Source organism: Hemiscyllium ocellatum, chromosome 2 (assembly GCF_020745735.1).
Source record: "Hemiscyllium ocellatum isolate sHemOce1 chromosome 2, sHemOce1.pat.X.cur, whole genome shotgun sequence".
Classification (NCBI taxonomy): domain Eukaryota; kingdom Metazoa; phylum Chordata; class Chondrichthyes; order Orectolobiformes; family Hemiscylliidae; genus Hemiscyllium; species Hemiscyllium ocellatum.
In genome coordinates, this window is record NC_083402.1 from 37,141,898 (window position 1) to 37,158,915 (window position 17,018).

The window sequence follows — 17,018 nt, forward strand, 5'->3', positions numbered from 1 at the left end:
ACTTCACCTTAAGGATGCCACAAAGATATCTGTCAGGGCCTCAGCTATTTCCTCTCTTGCCATCCTTAGCAACCTGGGATAGATCCCAACCAGTTCTGGAGATTTGTCTACCTTAATAACCTCTAGCCTATCCAACACATCTTCCCTACTTATATCAAAGTGATCCAGACTAATCAAACTTCGATCTCTAATCTCAACATTCATCATGTTCTTTTCCCCAGTGAACACTGATGCAAAGTAATCATTCAGAATCTCACCCACTCTCTCAGGTTCGACACACAGCCTTCCTTCATTCTCCTTTAGTGGACCAATCCTTTCTCTAGTTACCCACTTGCTTCTTATATAAGAATAAAAGGCTTTGGGATTCTCCTTAATTTTGCTCGCTAAAGCTATTTCATGACCCCTTTTAGCCTGCTTGAGTCCTTGGTTAAGACTTGTCTTACTCTTCCGATATTCCACCAGGGCCCGTTCTGTTTTTAGCTGCCTAGACCTTAAGTACATTACCCTTTTCCTCTTGGCTAGTTGTACAATTTCTCCTGTCATCCACAGTTCACGAATCTTGTCCTTCCTATCCTTTGTCTTCAATGGGACATGCCTATCCTGCACTATCTTTAACCTATCTTTGGAAGCCTCCCACATAGCAAATGTGGACTTCCCTTCAGATACCTGTGTCCAATCCACATTTCCCAGCTCCTGCCTAATTTTGATATAATTGGCCTTGGCCCAGTTTAGTACTCTTCCCTTAGGACCAATCTCTTCTTTATCTATGAGTATTCTAAACTTATAGAATTGTGGTCCTTGTTCCCAAAGAAATTCCCAACCGCAACTTCTACCACCTGCCCTGGCTTGTTCCCCAGAATCAGGTCCAATATGGCCCCTTCCCTCATCGGACTATTAACGTACTGCTTTAGAAAACTCTCCTGGACGCTTTGTACAAATTCTACCCAATCCAGACCTCTGACACTAAGTGTATCCCAGTCAATGTAGGGAAAATTAAAATCTCCCATCACCACTACCCTATTGTCTCTACATCTCTCCATAATCTGTTTACCTATTTGTTCTTCTACCTCACGCTCACCGTTGGGAGGCCTGTAATACAGCCCCAACAATATAACTGCACCCTTCTTATTTCTCAGCTCCACCCATAATGCCTCACTACTCAAGACCTCCATAGTGTCCTCCTTTAGCACAGCCATGATATCGTCCCTGACCAGCAATGCAGCTCCCTACCCCCCGACCCCCTTTTACTTCCCTCCCTGTCCTGTTTGAAGCGTCTATATCCTGGAACATTTAGTTGGCAATCATCATGCTCTTCCTTCAACCAAGTCTCTGTGATTGCAATAATGTCATACTCCCAGGCATCAATCCAAGCCCTACATTCGTATGCCTTACACACCATACACCTTGCATTGAAGTAGATGCATTTCAGGCCACCAGTTTTTTTGCGCTCATCTGCTCTCTGCCTACACTTCGCTTTATTAATGCTATCTTCATAATTCTTACAGTCTCCAGTCTCCACCTCACTGCCTACTTGTTTTCTCTTCTGGTTTCCAGCCCCCTGCCACATTAGTTTAAAACCTCCCAATAGCAGTAGCAAAAACTCCCCCAAGGACTTTGGTTCCAATCTGGTTCAGATGTAGAATGTCCCTTTTGTAATAGTCCCACCTTCCCCAGAACCGGTCTCAATGTTCAACAAATCTGAATCCCTCCCTCCTACACCATCTCTCAAGCCATGTGTTCATCCTGCCTATTTTTTTCATTTCTGCGCTAGCCAGCACGTGGCACTGGTAGTAATCTTGAGATCACCATCTTTGAGGTCCTCCCCTTTAACTTCTCTCCTAGCTCCCTGAATTCTTCTTTCAGGACCTCATCTTGTTTTCTACTTATATCGTTGGTGCCTATATGCACCCAGACAACTGGCTGTTCACCCTCCCCTTTTAGAATGCTCTGTAGCTGATCGGTGATATCCCTGACCCAAGCACCTGGGAGGCAACATGCCATCCGGGTGTCCCGTTTTCGGCCACAAAACCAACTACCTACTTCCCTCACAACAGAATCCCCTATGACTATGGCACTAAGAGATTTTTTTCCCGCCCTTCTGAACAGCAGTGCCCGCCAGGGTGCCATGATCTTGACAACTGCTGCCCTCTCCTGGTGAGCCATCTCCCCCCACAGTATCCAAAACGGTATACCTGTTTTGGAGGGAGATGATTGCAGGGGACACCTGCACTGCCTTCCTATTCTTTTTCTGTCTTTTGGTCATCCATTCACTATCTCCCTCAGCAGTTCTAACCTGCGGTGGGACCAGTTCACTAAACGTGCTTTCCACAACCTCCTCTGCATGGTGGATGCTCCGCAGTGAGTCCATCCGCAGCTCCAGAGGCAGCATACAGTCAAACAACAGCTGCAGCTGGACGCACTTCTTGCAAGTCTAAGAGTCAGGAACGTCAGACCTGCTCCTAAGCTCCCACATCAAGCAAGAGGCACATGCCACGGGTCTGAGGTCCCCTGCCATTGTAAGCTTAGCTTTATATGAACTAAATAAAACCAAACAACGCACTTAAATATATGAAAAGGAAACATAAAGAAAAAAATAAAAGCCTTACCTTATTGAGTTTTTTCTTCCATTAGAGGAGTGGGGGGAGGGGAAGATACTACACATATAGTATCTTGGGTTTAGCCACTGCCCAAATATAAATTAAGCCCTAACCTTCCCAGCAGACCTCGCTTCACTCCTCCTTCTCTCCTCACCGCTCTGTCAAAATGGAGGCCCGACTCCCGAGGTAAGTGCCTTTTTAAGTGGGAAAACTAGTTAGTCCATAAACTCCTGTGATATAAACTATGGACTGTTATCACATACAAACTGTTCCAGATGACCAAACTTTGCAAAGAACTCCCTCGCTCTTTCAATGGTTTTCTTTGAAGACGGCATCTTTGTGATGGCAACTTCAGGCTATTTAGTATGTGTATCAACTACCATGAAAATCATTCACTCTTCAAAAGGGTGCCATAGCCATTCTGGCCATTCCCATGTGTGGAATAATACTAATGAAGATGTGTTGTGAACTCCTGTGCAAAGTGCACAAATTCTCCTCAAGTTTGGATTGGAGCTCCAAAAATAGCTTCTAGTCATCTCCTTCATTCTGACAATGCCACAGTGACCCTTTGTACAGGTAACACATGTTTTCTTAGCTGTGGTGGAATGATGACCCTCATTCCCCATAGGAGACATCCTCCTTGTACAGGTACTTCTAGCTTCCATAAGGCATCAGTTCTGGGATTGTTCCTATGATCTTGCCACAAAGTCGCATTACATATGATAGTAATGGGTCATTACTGCTATCACTTAATTGTGACTGTGAACTGATAGCAACAATGCTCACCTCTGCATATGGCTTGTTGCTAGGGAAGGTATCCCAGTATGAGACCCAAATATTGTGCTGAATTGTCTGTGGCCTGTTAGTTGGGTAAATTCCTAGCCATACAAGTATTGGTGGAATTGTCTAATGCCAAAAGTGATTCCTAGACTTCTTTCTCTATCTGCGCATAGTTCATTTCTGCTTTGCTGAACAAACTTAATGCTAAGACAAAAGGTGTCTATTCACCATTGGGTAATGTATGAGAATTGACTGCGAGTGTGTATGTGACAAAAAGAGATAAAAACAATGACTGAAGATGCTGGAAACCAGAGTCTAGATTAGAGTGGTGCTGGAAAAGCAGCAGTTCAGGCAGCATCCGAGGAGCAGGAAAATCGACGTTTCGGGCAAAAGCCCTTCATCAGGAATACAGGCAGAGAGCCTGAAGGGTGGAGAGATAAGTGAGAGGAGGGTGGGGGTGGGGAGAAAGTAGCGTACAGTACAATAGGCGAGTGGGGGAGGGGATGAAGGTGATAGGTCGGGGGGAGGGGGGAGTGGATAGGTGGAAAAGAAGATAGGCAGGAAGGACAAGTCCTGACAAGTCATGGGGACAATGCTGAGCTGGAAGTTTGGAACTAGGGTGAGGTGGGGGAAGGGGAAATGAGGAAACTGTTGAAATCCACATTATGCCCTGGGGTTGAAGTGTTCTGAGGCGGAAGATGATGCGTTCTTCCTCCAGGCATCTGGTGGTGAGGGAGCGGTGGTGAAGGAGGCCCAGGACCTACATGTCCTTGGTAGAGTGGGTGGGGGAGTGGAAATGTTGGGCCACAGGGCGGTGTGGTTGATTGGTGCGGGTGTCCCAGGGATGTTCCCTAAAGCGCTCTGCTAGGAGGCGTCCAGTCTCTCCAATGTAGAGGAGACCGTGTCGGGAACAATGGATACAGTAAATGATATTGGTGAATGTGCAGGTAAAACTTTGATGGATGTGGAAGGCTCCTTTAGGGCCTTGGATAGAGGTGAGGGAGGAGGTGTGGGCGCAGGTTTTGCACAGGGGAAGATGCCAGGATGGGAGAGTGGGTTGTAGGGGGGCATGGACCTGACCATGCAGTCACGGAGGGAACTGACTTTGTGGAAGGCGGAAAGGGGTGGGGAGGGAAATATATCCCTGGTGGTGGGGTCCGTTTGGAGGTGGTGGAAATGTCAGCGAATGATTTGGTTTATGTGAAGGTTAGTAGGGTGGAAGGTGAGCACCAGGGGCCTTCTGTCCTTGTTACGGTTGGAGGGGTGGGGTCTGAGGGCGGAGGTGCGGGATGTGGAAGAGATGCGTCTTTAACCACGTGGGAAGGGAAATTGCGGTCTCGGATCTGCTGGCCACATATCTCTGGCCAAGACCCAGCTTCTTTTACCAAGCCCTTTCCTTTCACGGATTATTCCCCACTCCTTTTTTTTTAGAAAAACAAGGGCATTGAGGTTTTTACCTCTCTTCAGCGATAGTTGGAGGAAGGACTGAGTCTCTGACTACCTGTAACTTCAAATACATTTTGGTTCACTGCAGACAATTCTTGCTCAGTGAATTGTGTGATGTTAATTTCAAATGATGCCAGATGCGATGCTGTTCTCTGAGTTGCGGTGTAAAATAGAAATAGGGAGATGCAAGAGAACGGGGAATGATTTAGAGGGTTGGAGGACAGAATAGAGATGGACAGGCCATTGGAGAGATAGATATTCCTTCAATTGAAGGGATCAGAGTTACCATTCCACCATTATTTGAAAATGCTACAATACTGCAGATACGTTCCAGTGGATGGGTCTTGGCCAGAGGTATGTGGCCAGCAGACCTCTTTTTGTCATGTTCACACTCCCAGTCAATTCTCATACATTATCCAACAGTGAAAAGACATCTTTTGTTTTAACATCAAGTTTGTTCAGCAAAGCAGAAATGAACTATGCACAGAAAGAGAAAGAAGGTCTAGGAATCACTTTTGGCATTAGACAATTCCACCAATACTTGTATGGCTAGGAACTTACCCAACTAACAGGCCAACTGTCATGATATCCACCATCATTGGCTAACCTGCTGAGTGTTTGTAACATATTTTTTCTGTTTGTGATTAGACTTTCAATGGCTCTAGCCATTTTTTGTTCGCAGATTTCACTATGAAGTTGAAAATAAACCTCTTGCGTGAACATTCCTTATCTGCATTGCCAACAGAGTGGGGGCGAACGGCAAATCTGTATTTAATCAGTTGTGGTTATTTGGATCAGATGAGTTTTACTGAAACGTGTGGTCCTGTTAAATAAATTTGGAAAATATCACGCAGCGTTGCCCTTTGTCAAGAAGGACATTCAGATGTTTCGTTTCTTTCTGGTGGTGGAATATAAAACTTGTTGTTCTTCAGTGTGTCCGACACCTGCACATACACGACATGGGTCCCAAGGAAAAATAAGCATTACCGCTATTAAGCGGAAATGTGGGGGAAAAAGAAGATAAACTTGGAAAATAATAGAAATGCCAGCAGAATTTTCAATTGATGTTGTTGCTGCCATTTAAAAAAAAAGACACAGTCTGTCAAAGTGATGCCTTAGCATTTTGTCCATCCCTTTCAGGGTTATTATACTGACAGGGTTTGCTCTGTGGCAGTTAGATATTGGTTGGAAAGGATCGATCTGGGATGGGTGTCAGCTTGGACTAAGCTGAGCTGGCTTCACTGCAGCCTCACTCTCCTACCACCCCCCCCCCCCCCCTGTTCTGCAGCCTGACCTGCAGCTTCTGCAAGGCACTGGGCTGAGCCACTACCTGCCAGAGGACTCCCTTCTGCAGCCCCATTGGGAATGCCCACACCAGCGGCACTAACAGAGCCTGCGCCCACCTCTCTTCCCCATCGGCATCTCGGTCTCCACCTACTTCACCCTCTGTGCTGTCTTCACTGATATCCTGGCTCTCAGCTGGCCTGCCCTCAAAAGGTACAAGATCCATCTGGAGAAGCCCCCTTACCCAGCACAATGTCCTCTGCAGCCTGGGCTTGATTTGCCACAACCACCTAGTCTTCATCCTGCCAACTGCCATGGCTCAGTGGTACTGGTGAACCTCCGTGCCCTCTGCTGCCTTGGGCCCCCATCCTGTCAGAGCAGTTGGTAGGTGTGCTTCATCTTCCCGTATTATGTCTGGCACTGGTTGCAACATCACATCCCTTGGCTTTACACCACTTTCCATGTCATCTGTTAGCTTGGTGTCCCAGTACCTGTCTGTCTGGGAACTGATCAGAGTAGGTTTCTGGACCACCCTGAATCAGCTGCTCCTGCGGTGCCAATGCCTCACCACCTGGGCATTCATACTCTTCACCATCTTTCTCTTGGCTACAATTTTCCTGGTCCCTCCACAACCTGGTGCCATTCAGGCTCTCTGGGGGCTCCCTGAAACACAAGCCCACCACCAGAAACCCACAACCAACTTCGCCCCATTCTTCTCTCACTGGGATCGGATTTTTGGAACCTCCGCACCAGCCGGCTGTACTGGAGAGGGGAAAGAGGAACCTCTCCTCAGAATAGTGCATTTACTCAGTGTGTTAAAATATACTGCAAACACTCAGTGGGCCAGACAGCACTTGTAGTGAGAAAAGGAAAGTTTTTAATACTCTGAAGGGGTTTGGAAGGATGCACACAAAAACACACACAGGCAGTAGGAGCAGGAGTAGACAATATGGTTGCCCACCCCACTCTGCCATCCAGTATAATCATGGCTGATCTTGGGTTTTCCTCTCTGCTTCCCCCTTTTCTTCATTCTCTGAGAGACCAAATGTCTGCTAATTTGTGTCTCAAATGTATTCAACGATGCAGCATCCATAACCTCTGGGACAGAAAATTCCAAACATTCACAGCCATTAGAAGGGAAGAAATGTTTCTCATCTCAGTCTTAGCTGACTGGCCTCTCATCCTGAGACTGTGCCCTCCTCGACTTGTGAAAATAATCTCAACCTATCAGGCTCCTTCAGAATCTTGCATGCTTCAAAGATATCGCCTCTCACTCTTCTCACCTCCAGAAGATATCGACCCAATTTTAATCAGCTTCTCATCACAGGTCAGCCTCCTCATACCATGGACTCAATTAGTCCAAATAGACTTCAATATCCAGCCATCAGTCCAAATGCATCTTAAACGTGGTGACCTCCACACAGTGCTCCCACCGCAATCTCACCAAAACTAATGTAACAAGACTTCTTCTATTCAGTACTCCAATCCATGCAGTCACCCTGCCTGGGGAATCAAGAACACTGGGAGCGCAGTCACAGGATCAGGGGGGTGTCAATCATTTAGGACTAACACTAGGACTACTTTCTCCACTCAAAGGGTTGAAAATCATTTAATTCTCTGAGGACACTCCATTGAATACACTGAAGGTAAGTTAGACAGAGGTTTGGTTCCCAGAGAAATCAAGGGATATAGGGAGCAAGTGGGAAAGTGACGTTGAGGAAAACAATCAAACAAGATAACACTGATTCATGACTGTATAGTGTCCTCCTGCCCCTAAACTTGAAGCTCTTCCATCAGAACTCAATGATGAAGTAGTGAAAGCTCATTGACTTGAAACTCTGTTTCTCTCTCCACAGATGCCGTCTGACCTATTGAGTGTTTGAAACATTTTCTGATTTTATTTTAGCATTCTATTATATTTTGCTCTTTTGAGAAAATTTCAGCTTCTACAGGCTAATACCCAGCCTAGCTATGCGCATTGCCTTAATAGTTTCTCCCATTATCATCCTTTAATCTAAGTTTTTAATTGTTATAAACTGAGTTTAAGTACATTTCTTATAATTTTGACAAGAAAAGGAGTTTGACTGCTCTTTCAAGTGATGGCTTTAAATTTGGAATGATGTTTGGGTGTATGTATGTTGGTGAGATTCAGCTGTAAGTTACAGAATCAATTACCCTACAACGGAGCCAATGAATTTCCATTAAGAGCCTTTATTAACTGTCAAGTTAGCAAATTGGCCACAAGATTATCATGGTATATGCTGAACAATTTGCAGCAAAGTCATGTCATGTAACATTAATGTTATCAAGTGAATTTTGTCAAATCAACCATGCATGCTTTTAGAACCACCTCTTGTCAAGTGAAATGATTTGTGTGTGGTCTCTATGCTGTATCATCTACAGTGAACTCTGGTAAGGGTCTAAGTATGACAACCTGACCTTAGGTTATTTCTACATCAGCTAGCGCCAACACATTACCATCCACCAATGCATTACTAACCCATTAGCTGTAATTCCCGATTGAAATGCTATTTGCAATTGTTCCTAAGCAATCCCGACATTTATATTTCAAAGAAAGGTGATAATGGATTCAAAACGTTAACTCTTATCTGTCTTCCAACAGATGCTGCCAGACCTGCTGAGTTTCTCCAGCATTTTCTGTTTATATGTCAGATTTCCAGCATTTGAAATGTTTTGCTTTTGTCCCAATATTTACCAAGCTAACCAGGAAACAGCAGAATCAGCTGATCTGTAAAAACAATCATGAGCCCAATTGACCAGGTTGTTAACCCAAAGTCATCCTATAAATCAAGACTTCTTTTACCAACCGTTTGATCAAATCACCTGGAATAGCAGCATTTTCTTTTGAAGCCCTCAGTGACTAACCAAGCGGTGTTAAACTGCTGAGTCAATTGCTTTGGTTACCAAAGGCGAAGACATATGTCGATTATTTGGTATTTTTCCTCCATAAGCATGTAAATGGTCTCATTTTGTTTTTATTGTGCTTTGAAATATTTTTGAGTGATTAGTGTTAGAAATGGCCTAGAAATTCCATTCATTATGTAAACTGTATTTCTGAGCCAGATCAGGCTGAAGGATACAGACTGAACTTTTCATATATTCTGCTCTGGAATTTCCTGGACAAAAGCATCCCATAGAGTCATTGAGTCTTAAAGTTATACAGCACAGAAACAGACCCTTCGGTCCAACCAGTCCATGCCGAACATAATCCCAAATTAAACTAATCCCACCAGCCTGCTCCTGCCCCACACTCTCTCCAAACCTTTCCTACGCATGTACCTATCCAAATGTCTTTTAAACATTGTAGTTGTACCCACATCCACCAATTCCTCAGGAAGTTCATTCCACACATGAACCACCTTTTGTGTAATTGCCCTTCGAGTCTTTTGAAAATCTCTCTCCTTTCACCATAAAAATGTACTGTCTAGTCTTGAAATTCTCCCATCCAAGGGAAAAGACAACTACTATTAACTCTATCTATACCCCTCATTATTTTACAAACTTGTATCAGGTTGCCTCTCAACTTCCTATGCTGCAGTGAAAAATGTCCCAGCCTATCCAGCATTTCTTTATAACTCAAGCCTTCTATACCTGGCAAGGTCCTGGTAAACCTCTTCTGAACCCTCTCCAGCTTAACAATATCACCCTTATGAGACAGTGGAAAATATTGTAGCCAGGAAGGAGTAATTGTGTCTTATTCTGTCGTTTCAATGGTTTAATGCCACTTTTATTGCTGAAAAGGTGAGCGTGGAAGATTGGGTGGAGATGGGGAAGCAGGTGGTGTTTCAGGTACCAGATGGGTAGGGGTATGGTGTCAATAAGTAATTGAGTGCATACAGTAGGTTGATGGGCTTGTGTTGGGGTATGTTGAATATGTGAGGCCAGGTTGGTTGGAGGAAATTGAATCAAGTCTGTTAAGATTGGGTTGGAGAGGCATAGTTTTGGGTCCAGTGAGGTTTGTTTGAGAATTGGGTGGAGTGTCCACAGTGTCAGGTCTGATAGATCACTGGGATCAGGAGGGGGGTGCTAAGTCTGAAGAACAGGGGAAGGGAGGTAGTTCCAGGTCTGGCGGGGTTGAGTGGGTGAGGGGGTTGTCAGGTCAAGTGTATCAGACAGATGTTGTTTTGGGGGTGGTCAGTGATGAGTTGAGGGGTTCAGTTGAATGGTTACCTGGGGTTAATGTAGATTTTTAAATCCTCTAAATTTTCCTGTGTAAATGTGAGAACAAAGAACAAAGCACATGACAGCACAGGAACAGGCCCTTTGGCCCTCCAAGCCGAAACTGATCCAGATCCTATATCTAAACCTGTCGCCTATTTTCGAAGGATCTGTATCCCTCTGCTCCCTGACCATTCATGTATCTGTCTAGATACGTCTCAAATGATGCTATCGTGACCGTCTCTACCACTTCCACTGGCAACACATTCCAAGCACCCACCACCCTCTGCGTAAAGAACTTCCCTGTATATCACCCCTAAATGTTTCCCCGCTCACTTTGAACTTGTGACCTCTAATAATTGTGTCCTCTATCCTGGGAAACGTTTCGTGCTATCCACCTCTCATGATTTTGCAGGCCTCAATTAGGTTTCCCCCCCCCAACCTCCTTCTTTTCAATGAAAATAATCCTAATCTACTCAATCTCTGCTCATAGCTAGCACCTCCGTACCAGGCAACATCCTGGTGAACCTCCTCTCCACCCTCTCCAAAGCATCTAAATCCTTTTGGTAATGTGGCGACCAGAATTGTATACAGTATTCCAAATGTGGCCGAATGAAAGTGTTATACAACTGTAACATGATTTACCAAATCTTGTATTCAATACCTCGTCTAATGAAGGAAAGCTGCTGTATGCCATCTTGACCACTCTACTGATCTGCATTGCCACCTTCAGGGAACAATGGGCCTGAACACCCAGATATCTCTGTACATCAATATATCCCAGAACTTTTCCATTTACTGTCTAGTTCACTCTTGAATTGCATCTTCCAAAATACATCATCTCGCATTTATCTGGATTGAACTCCATCTGCCATTTCTCTTCCAAACTCCGCAACCTATCTATATTCTGCCGTATTCTCTGACAGTCCCCTTCACTATCTGCTATTCCACCAACCTTAGTGTCATCTGCAGACTTGCTAATGAGGCAACCTACACCTTCCTCCAAATCACAAACAACAGTGGTCCCAGCACGGATCCCTATGAGACACCACTGGTCACAGGTCTCCATTTTGAGAAGCTCCCTTCCACTACTACTCTCTGTCTCCTGTTGCCCAACGGGTTCTCTATCCATCCAGCTAGGACAGCCTGGACCCCATGCGACTTCACCTTCGTCATCATCCGACCATGGGGAACTTTATCAAATGCCTTACTAAAGTCCATGTATATGACATCTACATCCCTTCCCTCATCAATCAACTTTGTCACCTCTTCAAAGAGTTCTATTAGTTTTGTAAGACATGGCCTCCTTGCACAAAACCATGCTGCCTATCACTGATAGGAACTCGGATTTCTCCAGTTTCCTCATTTCCCCTCCCCCCACCTTGTCTCAGTCGGTTCCCTCAACTCAGCACCGCCCTCCTAACCTGCAATCTTCTTCCTAACCTCTCCGCCCCCACCCCACTCCGGCCTATCACCCTCACCTTGACCTCTTTCCACCTATCACATCTCCATCGCCCCTCCCCCAAGTCCCTCCTCCCTACCTTTTATCTTAACCTGCCTGCCACCCTCTCCTCATTCCTGATGAAGGGCTTATGCCTGAAACGTCGACTTTCCTATTCCTTGGATGCTGCCTGACCTGCTGTGCTTTAAGCAGCAACGCATTTTCAACTATCACTGATAAGCCCCGTTTTCTCCCAAATGTGTATATATCCAATTCCTTAGTATCTTCTCCAGTAGCTTCCTTACCACTGTTAGGCTCACAGGTCTGTAATTACCTGGATTACCCCTGCAACCCTTCTTAAACAAGGGGACAACATTAGCAATTCTCCAGTCCTCTGTGTTCAAGATTGCTGCAAAGATATCTGTTAAAGCCGCATCTATTTCCTCTCTTGCTTCCCTCAGTAACCTGGGATAGATCCCATCTGGAGCTGGGGACTTGTCCACCTTAATGCCCTTTAGAATATACAACACTTCCTCCCTCCTTATGCTGACTTGATCTAGGTAATTAAAGATTTATCCCTAACCTCAACATCCGCCATGTCCCTCTCCTCGGTGAATATTGATGCACAGTACTCATTAAGAATCTCATCCATTTTCTCTGACTCCATGCATATCTTTCCGCCTTTGTCCTTGAGTGGGCCAACCCTTTCCCCAGTTACCCTCTTACTCCTTAAATATGAATAAAAGGCTTTGGAGTTTTCCTTAACCTTGCTCGCAAAGGATATTTCAGACCCTTTTTAGTCCTCTTAATTCCTCATTTCAGATTGGTCTTAGATGCTCAATGTTCTTCCAAGGCTTCGTCTGTCTTCAATTGCCTCAACCTTACGTACACATCCTTTTTCCTCTTAGCTAGTCTCACAATTTCACCTGTCATCTATGGTTCCCTAATCTTGCCATTTCTATCACTCGTTTTCACAGGAACATATATGTACTGAACTCTAATCAATCTCTCTTTAAAAGCCTCCCACATATTGAATATGAATTTCCCTTCAAACAGCTGATCCCAATCTAAGTTCCACAGTTCCTGCCGAATTTGGTATAGTTGGCTTTCCCTCAATTTAGCACTCTTCCTTTATGACATTCTCATTTTTGTGCATGAGTATCCTAAAACGTACAGAATTGTGATCACTATTCCCAAAGTAGTCCCCCACTGAAACTTCAACCACCTAGCCGAGCTCATTTCCTAACACCAGGTCCAGAATGGCCCTTTCCCGAGTTGACTATTTACACACTGCTCTGGAAAACCCTCCTTATAAATTTTGCTCCATCCCGACATTTAACACGAAGTGAATCCCAGTCATGTTGGGGAAATTAAAACCTTCTATCACTACCACCCTGTTGCTCCTACATCTTTCTATGATCTCTCTTCACATTTGTATCTCTATCTCATGCTTGCTGTTGGGAGGTCTGTAGTACAATCCCAACATTATGACTGCACCCTCCTTATTTCTGAGCTCTCCCCATTTCTGAACACAGCTCGAGTCCTCCTTAGTGCCCTCCTTGAGCACAGCCGTGATACCTTCTTTGACCAATAATGCAACTCCTTCACCCCTTTTGCCTCCCTCTCTATCCCGCCTGAAGCATCAATATCCTAGGATATTTAGTTGACAATCATGCCCTTCCCTCAACCAAGTTTCAGTAATAGCAATAAGACCATACTCTCAGGTACTAATCCAAGCCCTAGGTTCATCTGCCTTACCTACTATACTACTTGCATTAAAACAAATGCACCTCAGACCACCAGTCCCTCTGCATTCATCCTCCGCTTCCTGCCTACTCTTCCCCTCACGCTGACTTCATTACCTAGTTCCTTACAGGTTTTAGTTACTACCTCCTTCCTGTCCACCAACCTCCTCACTTGGTTCCCATCCCCCTGTCACGTTAGTTCAAATCCTCCCCAACAGCATTATAAAAGCACCCCCAAGGACATCTGGCTCAGGTGTCGACCATCCAATTTGTAATAGTCCCACCTCCTCCAGAACCAGTCCCAATGTCCCAAAAATCTGAACCCCTTCCTCCTGCACCATCTCTCAAGCCATGCATTCATCCTGATTATTCTATCATTCCTACTCTGACTAGCACGTGGCAATGGTAGCAATCCTGAGATTACTACCTCTGAGGTCCTACTTTCTAACTTGGTTCCTAACTCCCTTAATTCTTCTTGTAGGATCTCATACCATTTTTTTACCTATATCATTGGTGCCTGCATGCACCATGACAACTGGCTGTTCATCCTCTCTCTTGAGAATTTTCAGCAGTCGATCCGAGACATCCCTGACCTGTGCACCAGGGAGGCAACATACCATCTGGGAGTCTCGTTTATGACCACAGAAACACCTATTTACTCCCCTTACAATTGAATCCCCTGTGACTACAGCCCTTCCACTCTTATTCCTGCCCTTCTGAACAGCAGAGCCAGCCACGGTGCCATGAACATGGCAACTGCCCCATTCCCCTGGGTGAACCAGCTCCCCCAACAGAATCCAAAACGGTATACCTGTTTTGGAGGGAGATGAATACAAGGGACACCTGCACTGCCTTCCTGCTCTTTTCTGCCTTTTGGTCACCCATTCCCTTTCTCCCTCAGCAATCCAAATCTGCAGTGTGACTAATCCACCAAAAGTGCTATCCATGACTTCCTCAGCATGGCATATGCTCCAAAGTTAGTCCATACATAGCTCCAGAGCCATCATGCTGTCTAACAAGAGGTGAAACTGGACACATTTCTTGCAAGTGAAGGAGCCAGGGACATCAGCTATGTCCCTCAGCTCCCACATTGAGCAAGAGGAGCATAGCTTAGGTCTGACATCTCTTGCCATTTTTAGATTAGATTCCCCTACAGTGTGGAAACAGCACCTTCAACCCAACACTGACCCTCTAAACAGTAACCCACCCAGACCCATTTCCCTCTAACTAATGCATCTAAGATGATGGGCAAATTAGCATGGCCAATCCACCTAACCTGCACGTCTTTGGACTGTGAGAGGAAACTGAGGCACTCGGAGAAAACCTACACGGACACGAGGTGAATGTGCAAACTCTACACAACTGCCCGAGGGTGGAAGGTAAAGCAAATCAAATAAAATAAATTAAAGGAACATTGTTTAGAGAAAAGCATGTTCTTCCACTGTGTCATAAAAGGTGCAAACAGTGCTGCATTAATTGTGCACCACATTAATACACCTTTGCATTTTCTTGTCTCTGTTTCTCTTCCAAAGGCTGAATTACCCCATAACCAATTTTTGGCCAGACTTGTGTATTGACTGGCATTCAAAAGTATTAGTCAAGTCTATTAGTGTTCATTAACTCTAAAATTCATGAGTGAGCCTGGAGGATCCAGTGTATAATTCAGACGACAGCATTCCCAAAAAGTAACAATTAATGCCCATTTCTAATCTGAACTGGATAATGTGCCTTTGCAGCGCTCTTCTATATGTTTCTCTATACTTTTCATGGTTGGACTGAATATAATTCAGCAAACAGGAGTCAGAAAAGAATTACTAGCCAGCTTTATTTCATGGACAGTAATTAAACAGTCTGATATTGTAATCAAAATGAACCCTCACTAACCAACCTTTGTGAATAAAATACATCTTAAACAAGTAAATTGCTACGTCTTCATTAGTATAAGAACAACTACCTATTTATATATAACACCCTGTAATGTAATAAATCATCAAGACTCTTTCCAAGAACATTATAAAACAGTATATGATATTGAGCCATGTAAGGACGGCCCATTTTTGGAGGACACAAAATGGCCGACAAGGTGGACAATGTCCCAAGAATGAGACAGCTTGCTCCTCCATTTAAGTAAACATAATGGTACCTTTGAACAGGCCTGGTCCAAGGTCAACAAGGGGCCCTGCAAACAACCATCTAAGACAGTTTGATAAGATGATGTCTAAGGATAGACAAGTGATTGATTGCAGCCTCATTAATGAAAGGATGTTGGCTCATTCAGTGTTCAGCACCAGTTAGGGCAAGGGGTGTAAACCTCAGTCTATGAACCAGCCAGCCTAACTTATTAAGTAGCAGTAAAAACAACAGCTAAAGTTATTTTGTAGTAATTAGTAGTTTCTTTGGCATTATTTACAATATTATGAAATATGTTTGAGTTAAAAATTCTCCAGATAATCATAGAGATAGATTTCAATATGAATATGGATATAACCAAATTATAATAGAAGCATTAGGAGAAAAGCATTTAAACATAGATATGAAAATTAATTTGTCTCAGAAAGTACTTTCTCATCTCTAAAAAGATGCCTGGTATGCCCTGAATGAAATAGCTTGGTTGCAACTTATTAATCACAAAGTGCTAACAGTAGAAGTAGCTGTAAAACTTTACACTTTATAACTAACTTTATAATAGAAATTAATATTACAAATATTATACCATTTAGTTAAAACCAACTGCCTTTTATATTTTTATGTATATAATTGGGACAGTGGAAAATATAGGAAGAATTGATAGAGATAGCCCATGGAATACAATGAATAACATAATTCAAGCAGTCCTTAAAGATAAGCATATCTGTGACAGACTCAAAGGTGTATAACCGGTAACTTTCGAATGTGAATTTATAAGATGCATGGAAAGACCCTAAGGCCTGGTGATTACAATGTCTGCTAAATTACCATGAGATTACGGGAAACTGGGACTATTCATAGGAATGCCCATCATTGATTACATGCTTCACAGGATTGGGTGTGTTTAGAATAAGAGGGAAGGACATAGTGACCATGCTCTATGCTATTATTGTAACACAAAATGTATAAAAATGCTGTATTTCACTGTAGAAATCACAGTGTGTTATTGATCTCTCTTCTGATCTGAACCAAAGATTAAGGGAAAAATCACGTTCTCATGTTGAGGCTAAATTTAGGGAAGATCCGTTGGCCCTCTCCTTGCATTCACCAGTTTTTGCTTGAATAAAAGTCTGCCAATTGCCTGAATCCAGCCTGCCTCTTGAGTAGTTAAAAATGGCCAAAACCTTTGTCAAAGAAGTAAGCTTTAACAAGAATCTTAAAAGAGGACAATGAGGTGGACAGACATAAAGGAGGGCATTCCGAATTGTGATGTCTGGGCAACTGAAGGATGGTGATAAGAGTGGAATGATTTAAAATTGGGGATTTTCAAGAGGCTAGAAGTGCAGGAGCGGAGACATCTCAGAAATTTAACAGCTGGAGGCTCCTGAAGCGGCAGAAAGGGGAAAAAGCATGGAGGAA

General features: G+C 44.0%; 1 pseudogene; it reads left to right on the top strand.

Annotated features, from left to right (window-relative positions):
- The window catches only part of LOC132821411 (cholesterol 25-hydroxylase-like protein 2), a 30,284-nt pseudogene extending 22,310 nt beyond the window's left edge, over positions 1–7,974 (top strand).
- Positions 7,975–17,018: the final 9,044 nt, after the last annotated feature.